This window comes from Ixodes scapularis, unplaced genomic scaffold (assembly GCF_016920785.2).
Source record: "Ixodes scapularis isolate PalLabHiFi unplaced genomic scaffold, ASM1692078v2 PGA_scaffold13__105_contigs__length_92229423, whole genome shotgun sequence".
In the NCBI taxonomy this organism is placed as follows: Eukaryota; Metazoa; Arthropoda; class Arachnida; order Ixodida; family Ixodidae; genus Ixodes; species Ixodes scapularis.
The window spans coordinates 27811242-27821150 of NW_024609839.1; positions in this window are offsets into that span (position 1 = coordinate 27811242).

Sequence of the window (9909 nt, forward strand, 5' to 3'; positions counted from 1 at the left end):
ATGCATACAGGCCCTGCTCCGCGCGGCCCTTGAAAGCAAATGGTGCGGCAACACTCGCCCCTAGCGTGTGTCTCGCGCCTCGGCAGAACGATGGTTGTCGGTATTTGTAAGAAACGCAATGTGTACATTGTTTCGCAAGGGGCCTCGAATTGCGCGGGCTATACCCGACGTACCGCTGTGCAAATATTGTCGAGCTGAAGACAAGTTTCAAAACGCCACTGCAACCCTTTAGCAAAAATGTCAAGGGTCTGGTTTCAAAATCAAAGTCTAATAAATTGCCGTTTTTTTTTTGTTTTTTGTTTTTTTTAAAGAGGCTTTTTTTTTATTTGTGGATCTTTATTCAGGTTCTGTCGATGGCATACGTTCAAAAACAGGCAAACGATAATGCGGACAAACAAACTAAGGACGCGGTGTAACGTTTCGATATAAAAATGTTAAACGATACGCATCGAAGCCGCGGCCAAAGTTCACAGGTGGAGCGAAAGCTCGTGCTGCAGAACACGGGGATCTTGGGTTCAATGCCCACTGCTGCCAGTTTTCTTCAGGATGAGCATCGTAGCGGCGTGTGGTCGTGTATCACTACTGCGTGATGAACGTTAACATTCTCCTGTTAGCTGCGCTACTGCACAAAAAAAAAAAATGGATGATCTACTGCAGAGACGCTAGACGCGCAGAGGGTCTTAATAACGTACAGCTTTTCAAACAAACACACATCACAATTTTTTTTTCTTTGTTTGTTTTTGCAGTCGTGTTTTATTGTAAACGCAAAAATGCGAAAGCGAGCTAGAGAAGTGGTTGGGTGAAAGCGTAGGTGTACGAAAGGGAGCTGAAGCCATGGATCAGAAAAGCTCAACTTATAAATAAATATCTAAAAAAAAGACGCATCATAGAGGGCAACAAAAAGAGCGAATATTCTGATATTCAGGAAAATTCAGAAGAAAAAAACTCGACCAAATAAATAATAATAGATGAAAAAACTTTGTAAGGCGTCCCCCATGTTAGATTCAGCTCCACATATTTTTAATTGGGAATACTCCATGTCAATTTAGAGCGGTTTCCGGAGGGATTGTTTTGTAAGTATCTTCTTGGGCATGCAAGAGCGCGCTCGAGTGTATTTGACTAAAGGCGCCAGCACAAAACGCCTTTCGGTCGCTCCGAACCCACCAAAGAAATACCACATTCAGGAATACGTGCACAGTTTTCACTTTTCTGCGGGCACTCTTCATAGGGATACAGACGGAAGAAGTGCTGTACAAATAAAGCTCCACTCTCAAGATGGTCACATGTGTGTACCCTTTCGTTCCTTCGACATCAGTGCACCGACGTTAAGACTCCGGTCTCACGGGCGCCATATTGAATAAGGCAGTAGTTCAACCGCAAGTGTGGCGATACAAATCCGTTCGGGAGCATAAACGTTTGCGCACGACATTGCCGTTACTTCTTTACCTCTGTACCTCTCGGCGGCAGCGTGAAGCTTCTCATCTCCTCCGCGTTTCGCGTTCTCATTCTGCTCAGCGTCAACGCGGCTTTTTTTCGCTATCTTGAATAAATAGCCTTTGTCGTGAATAGAGAGATTGATTTTTATTTCTTACTTGAATTCTTTATAGGAACAGAGCCGTCATTTTTTTGTTTTTGTTTTGTGGATCGAATGGTTTCTTTCTTTTTCTGTATACACGCTCTCATAAAATAAAACGCTACGAAAAACCTAGTAACTGCAGCAGTTATTAGCTTTTTCTGACTGTTGCTACCTTTCACTATTTACTACCTCAAACACGCCATAGGTAGTAAAAGGTTAGTAAGTGCGGAATTTATTTCCCTTTTTTTTATCGTTACTACCTTTTTACTACCTATTTACTACCCCAAACGCGCAAACAAGATCGCGGCGTTTTCTGCATCGTAATTGGCCAGCGTTCGCGCTGCGCGTACTGTTTCATAACGCAAGGGGAGGTATCCTCACTCAATCGTTGCATGAAACGCTTTAGCAGGAGCTATGTTTAAGGGCTGGAGCTGACTCTATAGCGATCTGAGTCTCCGTTCCAGCTCGTCGTGGAGGCCAGCGCTGCCACGAGCGCTGTCAGGGGCAGCCATTGTTGATGCAATGTCCATGCGGCTTCTGACTTTTCTTCCCGTTTGCATTCTTTTAAGAGCTTTTATATTTTTGGTTTTTGATTTAACTGGGATGAAAATAGCCACGTAGCACGTGTTAAAACGTTTCCAACTACCAAAAAGGTTCGTCTTTTATACTTGTATTCTTTCAAATATGTGTTGGTTGTTTTCAGATAATATCGAACAACCACGCCAGGTGACCATTTTTAATTCTGATGACAAAAAAAATGAAAGCCGGTTACAACACCCTGTAACGCCGAATTATTAGAGCGCAGATTTTGAGGAGGAGGCAGGAACGGAACTGAGGGGAGGGTCCACCCCTCCTCCCCCTCCTTACGTCCTTATCCTACCTGCTACTCCTCCTTCCTTCTCTTCCTCCTCCTCCTCCCCTCATCCTTCAAGCTTCTCCTCTCCTCCCCTCTTCCCTTCTCCTCCCTCCTCCCTCCTCCTTCCTTCTGACCCTCCCACTCCTCCTCCCTCTTCCCCCTCCCTCCAGCGCGGTGCACCATAGGAAATGTCCCATAATGCACCGCGCGGTACCCTCGTGACGTCACACGTGACGTCACAAGTAACGTGACGAGGGTCCCCCGCGGTGCATTCTGGGATATTTACCATAATGCCCCGCGCGGTTACTCCGACGGCGACGTCGCTCAAGCCGGAAACGGGCACCTAAAAGCTGCGCTCTCAAATATATTTTGCTGACGACATGCCCAGAAAAGTACAACCAATCCCTGTCTAAAAAAAAAAAAAAAATCTTTGCCAAAAATATTTGTAAGCACCCTCTCAGTCAAGTGCGCGTTTTGCGTATCGCGCCATGTTGACATTTCGGGCGGCTTCCCCACACAAACTGTTCTGACTACGGGTCTATAAATATTTACTGACAAATTAGTCACAGGATGGATTGACAAAACGTATTAATTACCAAGTATTAGGGTCGTTATTTTGAGAAAATAAAATCGCAAACATGGCGCATTCTGCAATAACGCTCTGGATTTACGATTTTGTTTTCTCCGTATCTATAAAACCTAAGGTCCTAAACGTTTGCCGGTGTGTTGCTCTTTTTATAGTCCATCTGGTCATAAAATATTGTTGTCATGGTTACCGGGAGAAATTTACGAGAACTGCTCACGCAGGGCATTTAACTAAACATGCATTATTTTGAAAATCCATTAAAAAAAGGGCCATCTTTAATTCTTTTTAAACTTTCCGAAATGAACATTTATAATATGTACTTATAGAATCTGCAAAAACATAATGAAAAATGTGTGTGGCTTTGAAGTTATAAACCGAGAAATATGGCCGAATTGATGCTAGCGCTGTTGACATAAATTGGGCGTGCACATTCGTGTTGTTCAGAATTTCATTACTAATAAAAAAAGCGTAAAAATGCTACAAAGTGATCAGGAAAGGACAAACTGACAGCACAGAGGTGGACGGTAGTTTTGAAGAGAAAATTTGTAATACATTTTCGTACAACCGACCCACAAATGCCCATTGGCCGGAGCGATCGATGTGCGCCGCCCGGTAACATGATTCGCGGTACCTGTTTCAACAGCCGGCGTGTAGCGTCTTCGTCTACGCGACATAAAGGAAGCAACCGGAACGACTTTGCAAACAGATCAGCCGAGAACCTTGGCGGTAACATGAGAGAGGCGGTAGGGCGCGGCAGAAACTGAACCTTTGCCGCCTGTGAACGCCAATAGATCCGCCGCCGTGGAGTGCCGCACAACGCGTAGAAAATGAAGATACTTAAAAAAAAAAAAATAATTTCCGATTGTTTGTATATGGCGTTTTCAGATAGGACCGAGCGACCATATCCGGTCGAATTTTTTATTTTTTTTTTATTTTCACCGAAATATATATTTTACTTGTTGTGCAAGCGCAAAAACATATTCAAGCCTTTTTTTTTTTTTTTGCGGAAAATAAAGTTTGTTTTGAGGAAGAAAAATAATAAAGTCACTGCCGTTATACGCCGAGGTTATTGCGACTAGCATGAAAGCGTCCTTCTCGATATTTATAAATGAAAAACTTTTGTCGCTTTAGGTTTAATATTTTTTGTAAACAGAGACTGCACTTAAAATTAAAGGAGGTGAACATCCTTTTTGAATTACGAAGCAATTCAGAGCTTTATGAATTCGAATATTAAAAGACTGGAAGTTCAGATTTTATAACAAGATTTGGACGCGTTGGCTCTATATTCGTCTAAATTGTTATTAAAATAAAAAAATAAAAAAAACGATAACCTGTCTAAAAAGAAAATCCACTGAAATGTAGACATGTTACCGAATTTGCAATAATTGGAAAATCAGTTTAAAATGAAGGTCATCTTAATTCTTCTTCTACTTTTCACAGACAAAGGCTCATGATCTGTTTATAAGGCACTTCAAAAATGCTCTGCATTATTTTTTTTTATTTTTTTTTTACAGAGCGCTAAATGTACAGAATTTCCCTGACGGGAGTAGAGAAGGTAGAAAAAAATAGGACGTTGCCGATTTTAAACAAGGAAAAGAAAGGGGTCGAATAATGTAAGAAATCTGTCAAGGGAAAACACTGTGACAGGAGTTTGTGAAAAATAAGATTTCATACAAAAAATTTCAGGTGAGTTCGAAGCACAAGTCAACAATCTAAATACAGATTTCCCAGATCAGTGAATTTAGGAGCCGGGAGGCTGGGCTGCTGACGGCCAGGTTTAAATAGTGTTAAGAAAGAACATATGTTTAAAGTGGTGCAATTGAAACGAGTTGAATGAATCAAGATCCTGTGCGCACATTCGGCGCTTGCCGCGTGCATTCTTTCTGCCGGACGCTGATCTGAGTCGGTGGTCACAGCGCTCTCCTGGCACTCAGAGGAAGAACATTGTTTTCCCGTTTTGCCTGTAGTGATCACTGTTCGTTTCTTCTCAGAGGCATTGCAAGCTCGCGACCTCGATATGCTTTTTGCCAGGCATAGGAAACTTTACTTGCAAAGATCTTTTCTGCGTTTACTGTTCTTGCTAAACAGCTGTGGTTGCGAAGTGTCGGACCGCGTACACTGCCACAAGTGATACGACTGAATTCCACGCACAACGGAAACAGAGTCCTCCTCCTTTGTTTTCATGTCCCTGAACGCTTTGACGTTAGCTTTCGAGAGGTGGATTAGTTTCACGTTCGGCAGTTTAGTGCGTGGCGATAGCCGCTGGAAAAAGAAGAAGATCGCGTGCGATTAAAAAACGAGAACAGTTTGATTTTGGAATTCATCAGACGTAGTCGCTTTTCGTCTGTCTTTCTCTACAAGTGTTTAATCGGGCAAGCATCTCTGACGCCGACTTAATCACCGACGTGGTGGGCCGTCGGAGATTGTACAACGTCGCCTGGTGCTAGACACGACCCCCGATTTTATCGCAGGCACTCTTGACATGTCCAGTTGCGGAACAAATACACTTCGCTGACGTGTACTTGTTTCTCTGCAGCTTGCGTAGTTGGCACTTGTTCTTAAAGAGGCTTGCTGCACCATCGCTGACGTAGGTCACATGAGCATACACAAATTAGACTTCGCGATTCTCCAAACTGTTGTCATATAAATTAAGTTACAGACAATATCATGCAATCGCAATTTTTTTAAGTTCTAATTTTCTGCGTGTTGTGCCGCCCTCCATGGCGGCGGATCTGTTGGCGCTCACAGGTGGCGCAAGTTCAGGTTCTGCCGTGCCCTACCTCCTATTTCGTATTACCGTAAAGGTTGTAGGCTGAGATGTTTTCAAAGTCGCCCCTGATGCTTCCCTTACGTTGCATAGACGGAGACGTTACACGCCGGTTGTTCAAACAGGCACAGCGAAGCATGTTACAGCGTGGGGCACCTCGATTGCTCCGGCCCATGGGCATTTTTGGGTCGGTTCTACGAAAATGTGTTAGGAATTTACTCTTCAAAACTACCGTCCACCTTTGTGCTGTCAATTTGTCTTTCCCTGACCTCTCCGTAGCTTTTTTTTTATGTTTTTTTATTAATACTGATATTCTGAAGAACAGGTATGTGCACGCCCTATTTATGGCAACAGCGGTACCATCCATTTGGCCATATTTCTCGCGGTATAACTTAAAAGACGCACAAATATTGCATTCTGTCTTTGCAGGGTCTGTCAGTGCATATTATAAACGTTAATTTCAAAGAGTCTAAAGAATATTAAAGATGGCCTTTTTCTAAATAATTTTCAAAATAATGCATATTTTGTTAAATGCCCCAAAAGTCAAATTGGGGGGTTTTACCTGCCAAACCAACGAGGGGCATCTGGCACGCCCAAGCGGAGAAGTTAAATGCCCCTGTGTGAGCAATTCTCGTAAATATCTCCCGCTAACTAGGACAAAAATATTTCACGCAAGGGTGCACTATGTACAGGGCAACACACTGGCAAAGTTTGAAGACCTTATCTTTTGGAGATACAAAGGAAACAAATATTTAACCAAGAGCGTTAATGCGCAATGTGCCGTGTTTCTGATTTTTGTTTTCAAAATAACGACCCTAATACCCGGTGATTTATACTTTATGTCAATCCTTCCTGTACTTAATTTGTCAGTAACTATTTCCGGACCTGTAGCCAGAACAGTTTATTTGGGGAAGCTGCACGAAATGTCGACATCGCGCGATACGGAAAACGTGCACGTGACTTAGAGGATGCTTACAATTTGTTTTTGCAAAGACAATTCTTTTTTTTTTTTAAGAAAACAAGGATTAGTTTTATTTTTCTGGGCAAGACGCTTGCAACATTGTACGACAAACACGTTGGGGCCAGTCGGAGTTTGCGAGACGCCCATCTCTGCGATCGGAATCTGCCGTTTTTGCCGTACGTGGTGTGCTGTTCTCGTGTTTCCGTGTTGGCGTGTATACTTATTGTTCGTGCGCTCGCCTGCACGAGTGTGTACGGTGACGTTGACTGCTCCGAGGGCAGTACTAAATAGCCGGTGACGAGCGTCGGCTCTTAACCGGATCTGTCGCTCGACGGCGATCGTTCGGCCGGTGTAATGCCGTGGGTTTTGCCGTCCAAGATGTTTCGCTGCTTTGCTCCTTCTTCAGACTGAGAACGTCTTTTTTACGGTTTGCATCAGCTCGTTGGTCGAATAATTCTGATTGAGCTGTCTTCGGTCGTGACATACCGTTGATACGCGTCGTAAATATTGTATCTAGCTTCAGGACTCATGAAAAAAAAGTTTTTACATTTTACAAGTCTAATCTGAGTCTGGTTATATCATCCACAGAAATGCGAGCGTTCGTCAGTTGACTACAAACAAATTCAGTTGCGAGCTGCGTTCGGTATTAAGTTTGCATGCATTTTTGTCGCTCAACGCGCGACACGAGTGTAGCTGCCGTCGTACTCGCCGTTCGCCGCAGTTGACGACAAGAAAGCAATCTCTCACCGACGGAGACCTATTAATTTCAATTATTTATTAATGTAAGCGAAGAGAAAACTGGTTCGCAGCTGCTATGCTGGGAAACGAAGATATGGATGCTGAGAACCGGTTGCGGAAGTTGTTTTGTCAACTATCGCAAATAATTTCATTGTTTACAATCGTTTTTTTCTACTAAGAGATAGGCGCCTTGAATCGTTTGAAAACTTACTTAAGGAAAAATATTGGTGCCAAAAAAAAAATAACTATATTTGCAACATTATTCACTGACGTGGTGGTTCCACGACGTCAAGTATGAGCACTCAAGTGGTCAGTATAAAAGACTCAGGGACAGTCAAGGGAGGTAGCAATTAGATGTTATAGAGTAAGCGTGTCACGCGTGTTCGTCATATTAGTATGGGATCTGTGTCGAATGCATTGTATAATTTGTGCGCTGAAAATGTTTGTGCGCAAGATGTGTACCTAGTTTTAAATGTGGAAGCGTAGAAATAAAGTAGATATAATCGGTTTCTTTTTCTTTACTTTTAATTGGATGGTGACTACCGTCAGTTTGAATGTTTTTTTGTGCCCGCCATCTGATGGTAGGCGTTATAACTGCACACATCTTTTTTTTTTTTTTCCACCGGAAATCGCATGACTTGGGGTAGTAAAATACACAAGTTCTACTCTGAGGCTAGTAAGAGTTACTAGCTTCTTGACCTAGTAACCGTTACTAGCATGACCGTTACTACCTATGGCTACTGCGTGCCTTGTAACGTATTTGACAAGGAGTTACTAGCTTTTACCTAGTAAGAGTAATGGCCTTTTTCCAAGAGTGGAAATATAAAAACTGAGAGGCGACCAGAAATGCTACATAAAACAAAAGTGCTAGCAACTGTGTTTATAAACATGTAGAACCTTCATTAACATAGCTATGCGAACATGTCATACAAAATAGTGGAAAATGTAATTTATAATTCGATTTAAAGAGTCAACGAATTTCAGTGTGCACCTTTATTTCTTAACTAGAGATTTCAATCGTTCTTGTTTTCCCAGAACCCCATTGTAACCATTGCATGTTTCAGACATTTTATTAAACCACTTTTGTGTTGTTCTCCTTAAGCCTACTGCTGCGCACGAAAACGTATGGTAGGAAGGCATCTTCAAAGCTATGTGATCGTTCTCGTGCCAGGTACACCGCTGTACAGAACTCTGGAATCCCTGTTGTTTCTAGACAAATTCTAATCATAGCAGCGTCATAGAAACACCTGGGCCGACTTGCTAGAACAGCGTCTCAGCTGAGACTGGGTCGTCGGAAGCACTGCAAAAGCTGAGGGACGCGAGGGTCTTGAGACGCGGATTGAGTCCCGCTCAGCTCGTGTGCTGTCTTTTGCATTGCGTTCTTTCCCCCAGTCTCAGCTGGTACGCCGTTTCTAGCAAGCCGGCCCAGAGTTTTGACATAGTTATGATCTGGTGACTGAATTTTTTTCAGCACTTTATAATATCATGTGCTAAAAAAAAAAACATTGACGCCATATTCACAAAAATAAAATCTTTAAAGAGAGCCTCTTTTCTGCCTGGACGTGTGCTTCTTTAGGAATCTACAGTTATTGAGGACGACGACGACACAGTTCCCGGAAATTCTATTGGTGTCTTTTAACATATACTTAAATATTTGCCAAATAGCGTGAATGCACTTCCCTATTGAAAAAACCTGCATACGTATCTCATATGGGTCCTGTATAAATTTTATACGATGCTATTGGATACAGGATCCTATATACATATACGGGACCCAAATCCACATACAGGATCCCGTATAGCTATATAGGATCTGGACCCGCATACGGGATCCCGTATAGCTATATAGGATCTGGACCCGCATACGGGATCCTGTATAGCTATATAGGATCTGGACCCGCATACAGGATCCCGTATAGCTATATAGGATCTGGGCCCGCATACACGATTTCGTATAGCTACATAGGATCTGTATCCGCATACAGGATCCCATCTATATAATGAGACCTTAAGGCCTACATGAGCACGCTAGACCTCTAAATGATCTGTTGCAACGTGCATTCAAGGGGCCCTGCAAGGACTTTTTTACTGGTTTTTAATTTGCACCGAACCTGAGTGCACTGAACGTAGTAACTTAGCAAAACATTTCTTTTCTCGAATTTCGTTTTATTTTAAAAGTTATAGGCAAGTTAAAATTACAAAAACAAGCAAAAAAATAACCTCCTTCAAGACGTCCTTGGTTGCTTGAGTGGCTGTGAACTAGAGGAGGGGCAGTGAGCTCAGCGAGGGCTCAGGGCTGCCGCACTCCGTGTCGACGGCTCAAGAGGGCGCCACTAAAGCATGTTCTGGATAGGCTGCGTGAAGCGGGCGGCCAGGGCGGCTCGCATTGCATTCGCTGCGCGATTAAACACTTATTCGGCATGAG